The sequence below is a fragment of the Caretta caretta genome, chromosome 28 (genome assembly GCF_965140235.1).
Source record: "Caretta caretta isolate rCarCar2 chromosome 28, rCarCar1.hap1, whole genome shotgun sequence".
NCBI classification, from domain to species: Eukaryota; Metazoa; Chordata; order Testudines; family Cheloniidae; genus Caretta; species Caretta caretta.
In genome coordinates this window covers 8,298,378-8,317,877 of record NC_134233.1, presented here as the reverse complement: position 1 = coordinate 8,317,877, position 19,500 = coordinate 8,298,378, and the positions used below count along the sequence as shown (strand labels likewise).

General features: G+C 48.6%; 2 non-coding genes across 2 annotated transcripts; both read left to right on the top strand.

Moving 5' to 3' along the window:
• The first annotated feature begins 804 nt into the window (after positions 1 to 804).
• TRNAM-CAU (transfer RNA methionine (anticodon CAU)) lies at positions 805 to 877 on the top strand. The gene has a single exon. It is a non-coding gene; the product is annotated as a tRNA-Met (tRNA).
• Positions 878 to 11,197: 10,320 nt separating this feature from the next.
• On the top strand, positions 11,198 to 11,269 carry TRNAE-CUC (transfer RNA glutamic acid (anticodon CUC)). Its single transcript has one exon. It is a non-coding gene; the product is annotated as a tRNA-Glu (tRNA).
• The last annotated feature ends 8,231 nt before the right edge of the window (positions 11,270 to 19,500 follow it).

Sequence of the window (19,500 nt, the reverse complement as noted above, 5' to 3'; positions counted from 1 at the left end):
TGGTGGGCAGCAGGGTATCTCCCCAGTTTGCGGGGAAATCTCTCTGGGCCCCACTGTTAGTTCTCCACCCTTTCTCCCCCTAACCACGCACACCTCTCCCCACCCATTATCAATGCTTTACAGCGACCCCTCCCTCCCCTTATGGGATACAGCCTCTCGGTGACAGAGACTGCCTGGGGCTCCCCTCTGCATGGCCCCAATGGGGAAGGAAAGGGACCGATGGGGGAGGAAGAAGACGGGCAGAAGGAGTCAAATGGGGCTAAACCAGAATAGAGAATAGAGGAGATTTTCTTCCTGTTAAAATGGACTGGAGTCTCATTGCTGGAAAGCCACACCTTGAGTGAGGTTTGAACCGGCAGCCTTTCAATTGCCAGGCAAAGGTGCGAAGCACAGAGACCGATCACGGCCGACTTCCCAACGCTGTCCAAGGAGCCCCTGCAGGGGTGCAAGTGGTTAGTGCAAAGGGCAATGTTGCTGGGGTTGTGAATTCAAGCCTTCCCTGCAGGCCTGGTTTCTATTACCCCATGGAGCTTCCCCAGCTTGCTTGTCCTAATTCACATGGAAAGTGCCATGAGAGGAAGGTCTGAAATGTGGACGTTGGTGCAAAGCTTGGGACCCCCCACCAATGCTGGCCCTAGCTCCGGGTGGGTTGCTCAGGGGCAGGGAGAATTGATTTCTTTGCTGCTGAGAAAGCTGCCAGGACGGGTCTGTGGGCACCAGAGCTCCCCGCTTCTTCCAACACACGCCAGGCTCTGTCACTCCTGGAGGAGGGTCCTATAAGCATTGAGCCTAAAGCTCTTCCAAGCCTTCTTAGCGCAGCGGGCAGCGCGTCAGTCTCATAATCTGAAGGTCCTGAGTTCAAGCCTCAGAGAGGGCAACTCTTCTTGCTCCCCGCTTCAGATTTTCTAACGGAAATCGTGGAAAAGGGACTAGAGCTGAGTGGTTTCTCGACACCTCTCCATCCATCTAACACACACCCAGAGACTTTTCTAAGGGTGCGTCTACAGTACGAAATTAGTTCAAAATTATTCGATTCGAAATTTCGGGAGCTATTTTAGACATTCAGGCTTCGGTGTCCCCACTAAAGCGCGTGAATTCGGCAGAGTGCGTCCACAGTACCGAGGCTAGCATCGAACGTCGGAGCAGGTGCACCGTGAGTCGCTATCCCACAGTTCCCGCAGTTCCCGCCGCCCACTGGAATTCGGGGTTACGCTCCCAGTGCACGATGGGGCAAAAACATTCTTGCGGGTGTTTCTGGTGCGTGTCATCAGGAAGCTCTGGCAGACAATCGTTTCACGCCTTTTTGGCATGCAGACGCCATACTGCTTTCAGCAGATGGTGCACCGCTTGCTCTCCTGCAACTATGAATCCGCCTCTCATTTCCTCTCCCCTTCCAATGTAATCTCTACTATCTGCTCTTTCTCTTCCTCATCAAACTCTTCTGCCTCCAACTCTGCTCTCCCGCTGGTGCCACGCTTCCGAGCTTCTCCGGGTTGTCTGTCCTGTGCTCCCGCCTCCGTGAAAGCCACAGAAGACCACCATTTCCCGCCTTTCTTCGGCTACCACAAACCAAACAGCACCTCTTCCCCTGCCACAGTTTTGACCGTTGTAAATACCTTGCGCATTATCCAGCAGTATGTGCAGTCCCTGCAAAACGGGGTGAGGAAACGACGACGGTGCGATTACTATACTGATGAGGACATGGACAAAGATGGCACGGCGTGTGGCAATTGGTGCTGCTGGGCCAGGTTCATGCCGTGGCACGCCGAGTCTGGGCCCAGGAAACAAGCACAGATTGCTGGGGCCTCATCGCGTTGCAGGTGTGGGATGATTCCCAGTGGCTGAGAAACTTTTGTATGCGTAAGGGCCACTTTCATGGAGCTTTGCGACTTGCTGTCCCCTGCCCTGAAGCGCAAAGACACCAAAATGAGAGCCACCCTCACAGCTGGGAAGTGAGTGGCCATAGCCCTGCGGAAGCTTGCAACGCCCGACATCTAGCGGTCAGTCGGGAATAAGTTTAGAGTGGGCAAATCTTCTGTGGGGCCTGCTGTGATCCAAATAGCCAACACAATCATTGATCAGCTGCTAGCAAGGGTCGTGACTTTGGGAAATGTGCAGACCATTGTGGATGGCTTTAATGCGCTGGGGTTCCCTGACTGCGGCGGGGCGATAGACATAACGCATATCCCTCTCTTGGCCCCGGAACAGCGGGGCGGCCACTACATAAACCGCAAGGGGTACTCTTCCATGGTGCTGCAAGCCCTGGTGGATCACAAGGGACGTGGCGAAAGGGATGCACAAACAATCCAGTTGGGCCATTGCGCACAAGCTCACCCCAAGCAGCTTGGACTCCTGATGACTGTGATGCTGAGGTTCCTTAGACCCCTGTTCATATTTCAGACCCCAGCCGGTGCAGCATCCCTGCCATACCACTCACCATCTGCCCCAGGAGAACCAGCTGGTGGGCTGCATCCACAGGCAGATAGTTTATGCAGCTCCCCTCAGAGCAGCAGCCACAGCTGTGCAGCTAATCCCCACATCTGGTTGCCGGGGATCCAGCTGGATTGTTTGTGCATCCCTTTCAAGACTTGCCCTCAACAACCTGGCAGCCCCCAGCTTTCTCATTGCTCTGTGGTTGTTTGCTCTGTGAAAGGGGCCTCTAGGAATTGGTATTTCCAGAGGCATTAAAGAATCATAAAGGAGAAGGAAAAGTTAATGCCTTAGAAAAGTCTGTGTGTCTGTGTTAGATGGATGGGAGGGTGTCGAGAGCAGAGTGGTTTCTAGTCTTTTTTCTCTGATTTCCAGTGGTAATCAAGGTCGGCCATTGCCAGCAGTTGACAAGAACATGTGAGAACAGTGGGGGCGGGAAATAAACATGGGGAAATAGTTTTACTTTGTGTAATGACCCATCCACTCCCAGTCTTTATTCAAGCCCAAGTTAACTGTATCCAGTTTGCAAATTAATACCAATGATCACTACAAAAGGTTCCCCCCACCCCACCCGGCTCTCCTCCTGGTAATAGCTCACCTTACCTGATCACTCTCGTTACAGTGTGTAGGGTAACCCCCATTGTTTCATGTTCTCTGTGTATAGGAGTCTCCCCACTGTATTTTCCATTGCATGCATCTGATGAAGTGAACTGTAGCTCACGAAAGCTTATGCTCCAATAAATTTGTTCGTCTCTCAGGTGCCACAAGTCCTCCTGTTCTTACTCATGGTGTTGTATCCCCATAGTGTGGCCGTTTGGTGTCAGTCCTTTTAAATAAACAATGAGTTTTTTTCATAGAAACCATATTTTCCTCATACAGACACAGGAGTAGATTAATCTACAAAGGGAAGGTGATTCCAAGGCAGTTGCGGAGGGAGAAGGGAACGTTTTCAGCATCACTAAATTATTGTGTTGTACCTCACACACACACAGAGTGACAATAAACTCAATTAACTGAGCTACCAACACACTGTACAGGAATGAAATAAACAACTTTATGTTCAAGGAGTTCGGTGCATTTAAATAATATTAAAAATATGTTTTGAGCAACGCATGGAAAATTCATTGTATTGTACGACCCACTTGATATAGTGAATACACCACATAATATTTAATGAAGTTAAGAACCATGTGCTTATAAATTAACATGTTGTGCCATTTACACACGCACAAGACCTAGAAAAAACTGAATTATTTGAGCTTCCAACATTTCCACTTTCTCACAGCATGTTAGACCCCCTGCTTTAAATGAAATATGTCTAAAGGCCAGATGTATGAAAGAATTGTCTCGTTCTGTATTTCTTAGCTTTTATCTCAAAAGATAATAGCCTCATAATCTCCCCCAAACACCCTGGGACCTCTGCAAATTATTAAAATGCCCCTGTTCTCAGCAAGGCCACGACAGTGACCCACAGCTAGAGTGTCTAGGCCAAGCGTTCTGAAGGAGGCAAGTCAAAGATTTTCTCTCTGCTTCCCTTGGCAAGGTCTGAGTGGGAAAACAAAATCCCCCACATGGAAAGTTTTCTGCTGAGAAACCAATACTAGTCTGTTTGGGGACTTTGATTTGAATGGATTATTATTATTCTCTTCTGATCTCTGAATTATTTCAGTTCAGTCTTTGTCCTCCAGATGAGTTGCAAGGTGTTGAATTGCAGGGGAGAGAGGCCAAGTCATGACGTCTCTTCCCCTCTTTCATAGTTTCTTCCAACTTCTTAGGAAGTTCCTCTGCTATGATGTGAGTCAAGCAGTGTCCATTGTCTCTGGGCTGTCTCGGAGGAGTCCGCATTGTACACGGTTCCTGGGAGAGTCCTTGGGAGCGTGGATACCTTCACCGGGCCAGCAGCGAGTCTGGCTCCTCCAGCGTCACACCGGAATGGCCGTGGCCATTTCCCAGCCTCATCACATATTTCAGTGACGCACCCAGAGCAAAACTCCACCACTTCCCAGACAAGGCTAGCACACACCATCCACCCAGGTATTAGCCTTCAACAGATCACGACTTTTACAATGATAGCTCACCAGGCCGACTCTGTACAAATCGTACCTTAATTCTATGAGAGTGGTGACTATGGGGCTTCCAGGGCGCTGCTTTGAGCACAGCCTGCCACCCCTGGGCTGACACTGCAATGGAGACGTCCCCGTAGAGTCCCTCTCTCCCGGGATAAAGATGGCAGCAGGGCTGGCCTGGGTCACCTGACGTGGGCTTCTGGAGCTCAAGCTGTGGGGCTGAAAAGTGGGGTGCAGATACTGGTGTTCCTGCTGAAGCCTGGGTTTGGAAACCCTCACCCCTCATGGGACCTCAGAGATTGAGCTCAAGCCCATCTGTCTCCACTGTCATTTTATAGCCCTGCAGCTGCAGCCCCAGAAGCCTGAGTCAGCTGCCCCAGGATCTGAGACAGGTGCCCTGGGTGTTTTAATCGCTGTGGAGACATAACGTTGGGATATGTCTACAGTGCAATGAATCACCCATGGCTGGCTGGTGTCACATTAATCAGGGTCATGTGGCTTGGGCTGAAAAGTTGCAGTGTACAAATACAAAGAAACAAGAGCAAAAACCGGTTGCCTTTATAGCTAGATAGCTATAGATACATGGCAAATAGCAACAAGAATCAGCGTAGAGCTGGATCAAAAAAACCGAAAGATTAATCTTTGCTCTACAAATAATAACTACTGATAAATGGTAATATAAAAAAGGACCTGGAATTCCTTCATAATTTGACGGTTCTTGGAAGTTCCAGGCATATTGGCTAGAATTTTCGAGACACAGATTGTCAGAAAAACGTTAACACGCTGAGTGCTCCACCTGAAACAACAGCAAATACTGTTGCCTAGATAGATAGATACATTGCAAAGAGCAACAAGAATCAATGTGGAGCTGAATCTGCAAAAGGGAAAGATTAATCTTGCAATACAAATAATAATGTATTAATTAGTATTATTATTTATTTATTATTATGTCATAAAGGACCATGAATTCCTTCATACCTTTATCATCCTCAGGATGTTGCTGTGAATTCAGAGACATGATTGTTTTCTGTAGCAGCCGTTGCAGTTTCAAAAGGAAATGCAGGCAGAAAACGAAGCAGAGAGGGTTGTGATGGGGCACATGAAAGGAGAGGAGGCTTGTTCCTCTTGAGTTTTCTTTCCATTGCTCTCGTGATCCTGATGGAGGAAGCGGAAGCTTAATTTGAGTTTGTCCCCACTCGTCTCCTTCTGTCGGCGGAGTGTGTCTTCACCAGCCACCTGGGCTTCTTGCCTGCCTGCTCCCAGCCAGGAGTGGGGGCGGGGGCCAAGGGCCCAGGCTTCTCGGCTCCCTGCGCTGGGAGCCAGGAGCTTTCGTGCAGCAGCCCTGCGAGGAGCCAGGCAGGTGCAGCCCCGCTGGGATCAGGGAGCGGAGGGCAGCCATGAAGGGAGCCAGCCAGAAGCCATGACATTGGCAAGACAGCCAGCAGCCCCTGTGAATAAGGCAGTGTCTACACAGACACTGTGTTGTCCTAACGACCCCAACGTAATCCCCGTGCCTCTTGAGGAGCTGGAGTTACTATGTGGGTGTAGCAGGGCACTTACATGGATGGGACAAGGCTGTAGTGTGCACCGTGAGGTAATTAGGACAACGTAAAATGCTGTCGGCGGGCCTAACTGTGTAGTGTAGCCCAGGTTTTAATCTCCTGCTGATGGCTTATATGCTGGGTGCCTTGTTTCCTTTGCTTAGGAGTGCTTGTTCTCACACCTATCTCCTCGCTTTCCATTCCAGTTCAGGGAAGGAGAGAATAACCAAGTCTTCAGGTATGAAAAGGCAAAACATTTCTACATGACCCTTCGCAGTCAGTGAAACCTGTGGTGGGAAACGTGCCCTCGATTTTACTGCATTTTGGTTTCTTGTCTTGTTGGTTGCTCCCGAGGAGCTGGCAGGGAAATGTCCATGGAGAAGTGGAGTGGATGTGAGGTTTCTTGCTTATGAGATTTGCCTGCGTTTTGGCCTCATTGTGAGAAGGGCAAATTGGATGAGACATTGCACCTTTTCTGATGCCTGTCTGAGTTTGGAAAGTAAGTTCTTTGTTGTCGTGTTCTTCAAAAGGGAACTGAGGGAGCGGATATACACTGGCAGCTGAGAAAGCCTCAGAAGGGGACATCCAAAGCTGGGGCCAATTCGTTTCTGCAATTGATTGTAGTGTAGTGTGGTGGTGATCATGTTTGCTTGACACACAAAATATCCCTGGTTAAAACTAGGCAGAAACAGTGCCTTTTCCCCCAACTGATCACTTTTGGTCTTCCTCCATTCCAAGCCCTTTGCTGAAATACACCCGTATTTCCCACACTTTTTGTTCCTTTTTCTTTCCTTTGACGATATTTTAGGGTTGTAATTTAATGGCCACACAATTTTGCTCATGAATTAAAGTTTAACACAACATTTGACAGCCTTTTCCCATGCCCTCTTTTCTGTCACTTACAGGAGTTTACTTATGGGAATATTCACTGATTTATTGCACTGAACATTTCAAAGGAAAGGTCAGAATCATTTACCTTGGATTCACTTTCCTTACTTCTTTCTAATTCTTTCTCCCACGTAGATGGGGAAATCTGTGTTGGAACAATTTAGCTTACCACTCTCTCTTTCTAGACGGAAGCTGACACAGTTTAAAACTTCCCAATTTGCAAATATCTATGTGAAAATATTTTCTAAACCAATGCAGAGATCCTGGGCAGGGCTAGGGGTGAGGCAGATTAATAATTGGCTGTTCTTTATTTTGGTGCTTGCTAATTGGCCATTTGGAATTTTAATACAGGATGGCATTACAGCCGAAAGATAATCTCAACATGTGGAGAAGAAACGGTTATACGGGCTAATAAATAATTTCTTGGTGTCACACCAAAAGTGATGCATTCCAGTGTGAAAGAAGAACTAATTCATGTCTTATGAGCATTTGCTATGTTGTTGTAGCCATGCATGTCCCAGAAAAGCTTGTCTTTGTCCCCAACAGAAGCTGGCCCAGTCAAAGATATTATCTCACCCACCTGCGTGTTTGCTCGCCACACTACCTGAGACAAGCGGAAAGAGACTCAAAGCAGAGAAAAGGGAACAAAGAAGTTGAATTCCTAGCTGAAAAATGGGCCCCTTTGTCAGCTGGAGGCAATCTCAGACGATTCTGGGACCTCTTGTGGCTATTGCTGGTTTTTAAAAAAGCCAGGTGTTATTTAGACAATATCGCTTCCAGTATATCCACTGAAGCAGATTTATGCTTCACGATTGCTGTGTATCCAAAGAGATTCATTCAATTCGGCACACAAGTGAATAGAGATGGGCAGCTGGAGTCAGCCAGTTCGCCCCCATCTCAAAGTCTTTGGTTTTTAAAAATGCCCCTTTTTGTGTTTATAAGGGACAGGGCACAAAATGGCCAGATGATAATAAGCTATTGGGGTGAAAGTTCTGAGGTTTTTTTAATTTGCAGTGAAGACTGAATGGAGAATTGTGTCGAGAAGTTTCTTTCCCTGACTGAGGATGGAACCAAGGCAGCATCAACGAGACTCCTAACCAGTAGACCAAGGGTACTCAACAGGTGTACCACGGGCCAACTCTAGACAGCCAGAAATTTTTAATGGACCCTGAAATCTTTTTATGTACTTATTATGATGATTTTTTAAAATTATTTTCTCTGCAGTCTGGACCTTGATTATATCTCGACCAAGGAATTCAGACCTTGACAAAAAATAATTGACTACCCCTGTAGTAGACCGTAAGGGGGGGCAATGTAGGGTTTTTTGGTTCAGCTCCTCTATGCTTTCTAAGGCTCCTTTCTCTCCAGTTTAGGAAATGGTCCATTCCCCATTTCAGAGGGGACAAGAACAGAGAGTGAAGGAACCCCTGTGCTCATAACCTGAGCTCAAGGAAAAGCGTTGAAACAAGCTCAAATTATGCTTTAGGTTCCTCCATCAGAATCCCAAGAGCAACACAAAAGAGGAACAATCCTCCTCTGCTTTCATTTACCCCACCGCATCCCTCTCCGCTTCTTCTTCCGCCTACCTAGTGGCTTGTCCAGGGAAACCACTCCGCTGATTATAATTTTGGCATAGAAAGCCAGGGAGGGGATTTGCTTCCACTTGACGTGAGCAGATAGCATTCTGACTCAGTGTCTATAATCAGGTTTCCCAGCTTCGGCTGCCCCTGGTTTGTTACCTCTGCGCAGGCAGGAAGCAGCCAAAGTGCTGACCCTCGCGTCACATGGGCTCTGGTGTCATGATGTTTTGTAGAGCATTGGCGAGTCCATGTTTTATCTCTTTGTCCTCCTCGGTAAGCCGGACCCTTCCCCACAAATAGTTTCCTCTGACGCTGGAGGGATCGAAGTACCTGCAGGTTTCCTTCACTCAGCTTTATTTTCCTGCATTTCTTGTGTCTTGTATTGCTGTGCCAGGGAGCTGGCAGGGAAATGCCCATGGGAAAGTGAAGTCAAAGTGAGCTTTCTTGGTTTGGCGCTTTCCTGCGTTTTGTCTCCTGGTGAGAAGGGGAAACTGGAGGAGCTATCGTAGCGTTTCTGACGGATATCTGAGGTAAAAAAGAAGCCATTGGTGTTCTTTGTGCTCCTGTTCTTCAAAGAGAAACGCTGAAATAGCTGACGCAGTGGCTACTGAGAAAGCTCAACTAAACAGGCGAAAAGCTCGCCACGACTGGTTTTTGCAGTGTAGGTTATTACCACGTTCGCTTCAGGCATGAAAGGCCTCCGGGTCATCGGGCAGAAACAGTGTCTTGTTTTGCTTCTGATTATTTTTCTTTTCATTCCCTTCAAGTCGTTTATCAAGCTTTCTTCCTCATTATTTTTTCCTTTCATGAAACTTTAGGGTCGGAAGGTGGGGATTACTCTGAATTTTGAGGGAAGGAATAGACCGTAAGTTTGGAGATTGCCAGCTACTTAACAAATATGAGCCTTGAAGAATCCCAACCCTTTGTCCTCTCCCTGGAGATTTGGAGCTCTCACTGCCATGGCCTGGGTTCAAGTCCCGGTCAGGGAAAAGTGACTTTACATCAAAACACCTTAATTGAGGGGGGAGGGATAGCTCAGTGGTTTGAGCATTGGCCTTCTAAACCCAGGGTTGTGAGCTCCATCCTTGAGGGGGCCATCTGGGGCAAAGATTGGGGATTGGTCCTGCTTTGAGCAGGGGGTTTGACGAGAGGACTTCCTCAGGTCCCTTCCAACCCTAATCTTCTATGATTTAGCTCCCAGAAAGCGGTTTCCCCTCTTTCATTTCTTTTGAGATAACTACAAGCAGCCTCATGTCCCCTTTTCATGTCAGAAACGTCTATTGACTGATGATCACATTTCCTCTCCTTTCCTGTCTAGGCAGGGTCGGGGTGTGAGGAATGAGAAAAGAACAAATGGAAATTTCCAAGCCAGCCTTTTAACAGACAACTTCACATTTCATTAGAAATAACACTGATTTCCTTTCAGAGTGGTAGCCGTGTTAGTCAGCAAAAACAATGAGGAGGACTTGTGGCACCTTGGAGACTAACAAATTTATTTGGGCGTAATCTTTCCTGGGCTAAAACCCACTTCATCACATGCATGGAGTGGAAAATACAGCAGGAAGAGATATATAGAGAGTCCATGAAAAGATGGGGGTTGCCTTAAAATCATAGAAGATCAGGGTTGGAAGGGACCTCAGGAGGTCATCTAGTCCAATCCACTGCTCAAGGCAGGACCAATCCCCAATTTTTGCCCCAGATCCCTAAATGGCCCCCTCAAGGATTGAACTCACAGAGAACTCTTTGAAATGGGCCAGCCTGATTACCACTACAAAAAGTGATTTTTCCTCCTGCTGATAGTAGCCCATGACATGCTAATGAAGAAATAGCTGTGATTTAAAATCTCCACTCAGAAATGGTGAACAACAGCAGAACCCAAAGTAACTGAAGGAAGGGCAGATGATCACAGTTAGTTCATTGTTTAAGTCAATATTGTCTGAGATGTTCTGGGGAGAGAATTCCACGGTAAATGATTTTGTAGTTTTGCAGGACATCACACCCCCTGGGGAGAAGCTCCTGAAAGAAAATGTGGCCCCAGGAGTGTCAGAGAAGGGAATCACTCTTTGCCTTACAAGGTGGGTGAGGGAAACCTGCAGGGACTTAGATTCCTCCAGAGTCTGATGAAACCATTGGTGGGGAAAGTCTGGGGAAGCTGACTAGGACAAGGAGAGGTAAAAAGGGCTTGCAGCTCTTGTGCAATCCCCATGCTCCCAGCAGAAGGGTCCAGGGGGTTCAGCACTTTGGCTGCTTGTTGAGGACACAGAATTCAGAAGATGGCAAAACTCAGAGCCCTGTTACATGGAGACATAATGCAATCAGCTCACACCGAGGGAGAGCCAACTCCCTCCCTTGCTCTCTATGCCAAAGTTCCTATCAGCTCAATGTCCTTCCCAGAAGAAGGCCCAGGTCGGCTGCTGAGAGGGTTGCAATGGGGTGAATGAAGGCAGAGGAGGATTGTTCCTCCTGGGTTTTCTTTGTGTTGCTCTGTGATCCTAGTGGAGGAAACTGACGCAGCACTTGAGTTTGTTTCAGTGGCTTGGGTTGGGCTCAGGTTGTGACCCTGAGCACAGGGGTTCCTGCCCGCTCTGCTCTTAGCCGCTCAGGGAATGGACAAAGAAGCAGTTTCAGAAATTGGACAGAAAATAGCCTAAGAAAGTGTAGCACAGCTGAGAAGAACAGCATTATCCTCCTCTCCCTGGTGGTCTAGTGGTTAGGATTTGGCACTCTCACTGCCACGGCCTGGGTTCAATTCCCAGTCAGGGAAAAGTGACTTTACAGCAAAACACCTTAATTTATTCTTCACTTGCAATTTTAACAAATTGATGGTTTTTCCCTGATTCCCCCATCTTCTACGTGATCTTGGCAAGGGCTTTGGAGACCATATCAAAATCAAAGCTTCCCACTGACTAGGAGCAGAATGTGGGCATGTTTCCACTGTGCACCTAGATGTCCACAAATAGACAGGTGCAAATTAGTCACAAAGAGCTCAGAAAAGGTTTAGGGGATGACAATCTCACTCCCTAAGTACCTACATGGGGAACAATACTTACGAACAGGCTCTTCAATCTAACAGACAAATGTATAATGTGAGCCAATGGCTGGAAGTGAAGCTAGACACATTCAGATTGGAAATAAGGCGTGCTTTCTGACAGGGAAGGGAATTAACCATTGAAAATCTTACCCAGAGTCCTGGTGGAGTCTCCATTCCTGGAAATTTTCAAATCAATATTGGATCTATTTTTTTTTAAACAGATCTGTTCTAGTTGAAAAGGAATTCTTCGGGGGCAGGGGTCGGGCCCGTGCTAGACAGGAGGTCAGACTGGGTGTTTAGGAAGACCCCTTGTGGTTTTAAAATATGGGAAACAAACCCTTAAATGACAAACGCTTTATTCTGTGAACCAAAAAGAAGTGCTTCCCCTGGCTCTTTTTCTCATTTTGTAAACAAGGGCTTGGAATTTCAACCCTCAGTGAAGCTTTGCCTTTAAACTGAATTAGGTGAATTTTCCAGCTCTTGATCCTCTGAGTCTAAGGAAGAATCCCTGAAAAGCAGGTGAGGTTTCAGTTCAGAATTTCATAGGTTAATTTGATGCCATCCAAGAGTGAACCCTTAGGTAGGGAACAAGTGAGAATTTGTTGACCGAGAAAAATTCCTGGTGAAAATTGGCAAAGCTGTGGATATTTTTAAACATTCCAGTGAATTTACACATGAAGATACAAACAGAGAGAGAAACACAGAGAGAGAAAGAGAAAATCACACACTGCACAGGCCCATGCAGGCATTAACAAAAATCAGACCCACACACAAATCCACATAGCACACAGAGAATCAGAATAACAGATTCAGAGCAGGCTGCACATCGGGGACAGGAGGACGGTGAAGAAATTTGGCATCATGTGACCTCCAGAAGAAGAATGGGGAGCGTCCAGGTACCAGCAATGCCGGTACAGGTAAGTAACCGTTTTCATGTTCTCTCCACAGGTACTAATGCGGAGAGTGGACCAGAGGATACATCTGAGGGAAGGGAGCAGAAGGAGACTGCGCCAATTGGAAGGCATGAGATGCACTGTGCTAGGGTTGGGGGTTCCACGACCACCGCTCCCAAGAGGAGAAGGCGGGCGGTGGTGGTCGGGGACTCTCTGCTCAGAGGGACTGAGCCATCTATCTGCCATCCCAACCGGGAAAACCAAGAAGTCTGCTGCTTGCCAGGAGCTAAGATTCGCGATGTGACGGAGAGACTGCCGAGGCTCATCCAGCCCTCGGATCGCTACCCCTTCCTGCTCCTCCACGTGGGCACCAATAATACTGCCAAGAATGACCTTGAGCGGATCCCTGCGGACTTCGTGGACCTGGGAAGAAGGATAAAGGAGTTTGAGGTGCAAGTGGTGTTCTCGTCCAACCTCCCCGTGGAAGGAAAAGGCCGGGGTAGGGACTGTCGAATCGTGGAAATCAACGAATGGCTACGCAGATGGTGTCGGAGAGAAGGCTTTGGATTCTTTGACCATGGGATAGTGTTCCAAGAAGGAGGAGTGCTAGGCAGAGACAGGCTCCACCTAACGAAGAGAGGGAAGAGCATCTTTGCAAGCAGGCTGGCTAAGCTAGTGAGGAGGGCTTTAAACGAGGTTCACCAGGGGAAGGAGACCAAAGCCCTGAGGTAAGTGGGGAAGTGGGATACCAGGAGGAAGCACGAGCAGGAGTGCAGGAGAGAGGAGGGCTCCTGCCTCACACTGAGAAAGAGGGGCGATCAGCGGGTTATCTCAAGTCCCTATAAATAAATGCACGAAGCCTGGGAAACAAGAAGGGAGAACTTGTTGGTTCTAGACTATTCTCAGTGGTAGAAGAGGACAGGACAAGGAGTAATGGTCAAGTTGCAGTGGGGAGGTTTAGGTTGGAAATTAGGAAAAACTTTTTCACTAGGAGGGTGGTGAAACACTGAAATGCGTTACCTAGGAAAGTGGTGGAATCACCTTCCTTAGAAGTTTTTCAGGTCAGGCATGAGAAAGCCCTGGCTGGGATGATTTAGTTGAGGATTGGTCCTCCTCTGGGCAGGGGGTTGGACTAGATATCTCCTGAGGTCCCTTCCAACCCCGATATCCTAGGATTCTATGATCATTTGGCCAACAACATGCAGCAAAGCACCCAACTCAGTTGCATGAATGCTCTATAAACCACTCCTCAGTTATACAGAGACTCCAGCATATCTCCCCAGCTCTCAGCCTTGCACCTCAGAAATGTACCATCTTACATGGCTCACGGCCTTCTCTTGAAAAGTGTAAGCTCATTAATTAGTTCACCACTTCATCAAAAATAAAGGGGACATGCACCAGCCTTTGTCATGTGAGCAACTTTCCCAAGCACTTTGGACAAACTCAGGAGTAAGTATAAAATATTAAAATAAGTTTATTAACTACAGAAAGTTAGATTTTAACTGAGTATAAGTGTTGGTCACAGAGGTCAAAAGTGGTTACAAAACAAACGAAAATAGACTCCCAGTCTAAACCCTAATTTGAATCTACTAAGCAAGAATTGGATCAAACAGCTTTTCTCACTCACTGGTTGCTCCAGGCAATGTTGAGTTCTTAATACACAGACTGAATTCCCTCTCAGCCTGGGACCAATCTCCGCAGTTCAAATTCTGAGTCTTCCAGACAATCTTCCAGGTGTTGAGATTGGGGAAGAGACAGGCCACGTGGGGGTGTCTGACTCTCATTCATATTTTTTCTCCAGCTGCTAGGTAGATTCTTGCCGTGATGCTGGGGTTAGTTAGCCCCCAATATGGAGCAGCAGTTTGCCTCCTGCACCTTGTGGTAGGCGTGTCACAGCTCCTTCACTTTGGCCCCGCACGGCAGTGTGTCCCTGTCATGGCCCCTTTCTATCATGCATCACGAAATCTGCGTGCGCACCTCGGGAGTTACACCGCAGAAAGCTGCTTTCCTGTGCAGAAACTTGCCCGTGTAGACAAGGCCGCAGAGGGCTTACATAAGAACGCCCGACAGGTCATAGACTGGGTCAGACCAATGGTCCGTCAAGCCCAGTGTGAGCACATGTAGGGGGTCTCTCCTGTGTACGTTCTCTGATGTGTGATTAGGGTAGAGCTCTGATTGAAGCTTTTCCCGCACTCAGAGCATGTGTAGGGCCTCTCCCCTGTGTGGATTCGCTGATGTGAGAGGAGGGATGAACTGTCAATGAAGTGCTTCCCACACTCAGGGCATCCATAAGGTTTCTCACCCGTGTGGATTTTCCGATGTGTAATAAGGTGTGAGCTCTGCTTGAAGTGTTTCCCACACTCAGGGCATCCGTAAGGTTTCTCACCCGTGTGGATTTTCCGATGTGTAATAAGGTGTGAGCTCTGCTTGAAGTGTTTCCCACACTCAGGGCATCCTGCCTGCGCCAGAGAGAAAGGAAATCTCAGAGAGAAGAATGGAAAAAGGGATGAAGGAACCAAAATGTGTACAGGACAGATCAAACCTATCAGGAGCTGATTTTCCCTTCAACCTTCCCCAGACGAGAGAAAGGAAGGGATCAGTTCTGGGCCCATATCTCAGAAGAAATCTCAGGGGACAGCGAGATTGGGGAGGGACCTGCTGCCAGTTGTCAGTCAGGATAGGTGGGAAGCCATGAGTGACCTCTGCCTAACGATTCTACATCTGCAGGGAACAATCCTGAACTTGGAGAGCTCACAAGATCTTTGTAGGGCATCCCAAATGTTTCCTGTATTCACCGACAGTTTTGGGGTTGGTTTAACCAATGCCTCACCTATGCAGGCAGCTCTCGGGAGCACTTTCTTCTTAGAGCCATGAAGGTCTGGGACGCACGACTCCTCCCCTCGTTCCAGCTGCGAGATCACATCAGTTCTGGAAACTGGAAACCCTGCTCAAGGCAAAGAAAACAAGGGAGGTCAGTGGAATTTGTGGGATACTTGTCACAAAGAATATTCCATGCTTTTAAGCCCAGCTCACTTTTAAGTAGTAACGTCCCAAGGCTGGCTTCCTTGGCTCAAAGTACCAGGAGATGATTATTATTTCATTATTATTAATATTGGAAGGGGAACGGAAGGGATGAGGTTCATGCCACCCCCACAATGCCACCTCTGCTCTGTCCTGTTCCAGCATCACCCCACCATGCCCGTGACACACACACGACCAGAGACCCTCCCTAATTATTAATTATTATTATTTCAGTTCTCTGAAAACATCAACTCAGTGTCCAACGGCAGTCAAAAAGCAAAGAGAATGTTGGGAATCATTCTGAAATGGATAGATAAGAAGACAGAAAATATCATATCGCCTCTATATAAACCCATGGTACACCCACATCTCGAATACTGCCTGCAGATGTGGTTGCCCCATCTCAAAAAAAGATATATTGGAATTGGAAAAGGTTCAGAAAAGGGCAACCCAAATGATTACAGGTATGAAACTCTTCTGCACAGGGAAAGATTAAAAAGACCGGGACTATTCAGCTTGGAAAAGAGACAAAGGGGGGATATGAGAGAGGTCTATAAAATCAAAACTGCCGTGGAGAAAGTAAATAAGGACGTGTCATTCACTCCCTCTCATAACACAAGGACTAGGAATCATCCAATCAAATTAATAGGCAGCAGGTTTATAAGAAACAAAAGGAAGTATTTCTTCACACAATGCACAGTCAACCTGGGGAACTCCTTGCCAGAGGATGTTGTGAAGGCCAAGATTATAATAGGGTTACAAAAAACAAACAAAAAACACCATGAGAAATCTATTGAGGACAGGTCCGTGAATGGTTATTAGCCAGGATGGGCAGGGATGGTGTCCCTAACTTCTGTTTGTCATAAGCCGTGAATGGGTGACAGGAGATGAATCACTTCATGATTCCCTGTTCTGTTCATTCCCTCTGGGACACCCGGCGCTGGTCACTGTCGGAAGACAGGACACTGGGCTAGATGGACCTTTGGTCTGTCCCAGTGTGGCTGTTCTTAAATACCAGGGAACCTAGTGAGTCCAGTGCAATGGGAGGGAGTAGGAAAATCCCTGGGTGTGGAGAACACTGGGAAATTAGAAACTATCATTCAGAAGCAACAGACTCTAACTAGTCTAGAAAAGCAGAATGTGAAAAATAAGAATCGGGGTCATGTGACTTCAGGAATGAGGGACTCAAAAAACCAAGTCTGCAGAGAAGGTAGATTGTGGCTAGTGCACATGGGGATGGGGGGAGCAACTCTCCAGGTCTCAAGGATTTTCACCAGCAACCGAGGCCATTGTCCCATGCACGGGGCAATCCGGAGCAGTGAGGAGTTGTGTCATCTGTAATCCTGGCTGAGTTTCAATGCTCTGCTGCTGGAGCTCCCTTGTCTGGATTCCCACAGCCAGCATTCAAGATCTGTATGATCAGTAACCCTGGACCAGCCGCTCTGACCCCAGCAGCCTGCTTCTTACACCCCAAGCACTTTCTGGTCTGGGTGGAGAAGGCTCAGGGTTTGAGAGAAGGCCGGGGGTAGGAAGCTTCTGTTTGTTATGCTGGACCTAACCCCCCGTTTTACTTTTGCAAACAGGAGATATTTGACACTGTGCGATTCTGCTCCTGTGCTCTCTTCCCACAGCATTCAGCAGCAGGGGAGGGTCTCTGGTCGTGTGTGTGTCACGGGCATGCTGGGGTGATGCTGGAACAGGACAGAGCAGAGGTGGCATTGTGGGGGTGGCGTGAACCTCATCTCTTTCGTTCCCCTTCCAAGAACCGAGGGGACAGGAACCCTTACCCAGCGAGGTCACAGTCTCATAGGTCTCCTGCATGACGTCTCTGTAGAGGGCTCTCTGAGCGGGATTCAGCAGAGCCCACTCTTCCCTGGTGAAATACACAGCCACCTCCTCGAAGGTCACCGGCCCCTGAAAGAGCAAGAGCCCCACACTCAGGACCTGCTGCCCCACTCACAGCCCCACTATTCGTGGGGGAGAGGAGCCAATCAAACGGAAACTCTGGGTGGACCGCAGTCAACAGAGTCCCACCCCCACCCCGCTCAGAGCACCCAGGAAATACCAGGGTGAGGGGGGGAAGAGACACCCCTCCTCTCTCCCAGCAGATCCATCATACACCTACTAGCCACAGACTGATACCGGAGATGCTGCCCCAAGCATGGTCTAGGGAGAGATATCTTGTAGGAAGCCCAACACCCTCCTCCTTGTGAAAAGAAAAGGAGGACTTGTGGCACCTTAGAGACTATCCAATTTATTTGAGCATAAGCTTTCGTGAGCTACAGCTCACTTCATCGGATGCAAACTGTGGAAAGTGTCGAAGAGCTTTTTATAAACACACAAATCATGAAAAAAATACCTCCTCCCACCCCACGCTCCTGCTGGTAATAGCTTATCTAAAGTGATCACTCTCCTTACAATGTGTATGATAATGAAGGTGGCCCATTTCCAGCACAAATGCAGGGTTTAACAAGAACGTCGGTGGGGTGGGGGGGCAGGAAAAAAGAAGGGGAAATAGGTTACCTTGCATAATGACTTAGCCACTCCTAGAGCTGGATATGAAGCAGGGGAATCTCCCCTAAGCCTGACTGGTGGCTTCCCCCTTCATATTTCAAGGCACCCGCTGGTTAGTTGGGTCAGGCTCCAGCACTACGAGTCTGGTCCTTTTTCCCAGCCCCATCTAGGTAGGTTATTTTCTGTTCACCAGATTGGAGCATTTCCACCTCCGAACCTCATGGGTCTCTTCCTAGAATCTAGGCCACTTATTAAACAACTCCCAGCAGGTCTGCCACCCCCTGGCCTCCTCCCTTTCTCCACCCTGTGCATTTCCTGCCCCGCTCCAACCTCCAAACCAGATGGTGCAAACCTTCCCCTCTCCCGTGTATTTGCTGTCCCTCTCTCTCCTGCAGGAACAAATCAGAACCCCCCCAATAATCCCTACCTGAGTTGGCTCCTCTGCAGCCATGTCACTCCCTTGTCCCATGGGAGGACGGGATGAACCGGAAAGAAACGTGAGCGTCGTTCTGCAACCTGGCCGGGCAAGAAGGGCTGTTGTGGAAGTTAAGGAACGGGCATTAGTTCATTTCACATCACGCTTCCCCCAGGCTCTTTCCCTGCAGAGCGAGATCTGAGATTCTGCCGTGCTGAGAAAATGCTCAGTCTCTGGATTACAGCAGAGACCTGGCCCCTCCTGCCAGGCTAGGCCCACAGACACACTTTTAACCTCCTTTCTCCCTCCCGCATCCCAAAACAATGTCTCTGAACGCAATCCTAGAAAAAAGCAGAACCAAAGGAGTCCCTTTCGAGGATTCCCTCTGACACTGACCCCACGGCAACCACACCCCAGCAGGAGGGACATGGAGTCAGGAACTGGGTTTTCCTCTCTCTCATCCTCGTCTTGTCCACAGGAAAGTGATTCTCCCCACAGTGCAGTCAGACATCTGTCTGGGCAGATGAGAGAGCTGGAAATCTCTTTCAAAACTCTTATCCCACGGACCCTGTCAGTCTCTCTATCTCCTTTTCCCTGTGCCCTCTCCATGCCTGTCTGCTAGGAAACTCTCATTCCTGGGTTGTTTGCTCCCCCATGGCTGGATTTGCTCCTGCAAATGGCAGGAGAAATGGGGTGGGGGGCTCTTTGTGTAGAGTCATTTTATAGTCCCTCACTGCCTGCCTGGGATTTCCCCATTGCCTGCCTAGGACCCCCACCTGCCCTCCACCAGGATCTGCCAGCCCATTTGCCTGGGACCCCCTCCTCCGGCCAGCACGACCCCCTGACGCTTTACAGAAGGACCCCTCACTCTGCGCCAGGGACCGCCCCACCACAGCTCTGTGCACTGGGCATGGCAATGGTCCCAGGAGCCAGCTGGGCAATCCCAGACAGAGCCCCTGGCACAGCACCAGGCAGCGTCTAATCCCCTGCCCCACCTGCCCAAGAGACACCCACCCCCACTGGTCTGCAGCCAACAGGCCCCCAGCGATACCCACCTCCAGGACCCATAGCCTTAGGGCTGGGCACATCAGAACTAACCGCCGAAACCCCAAACCCTCCAG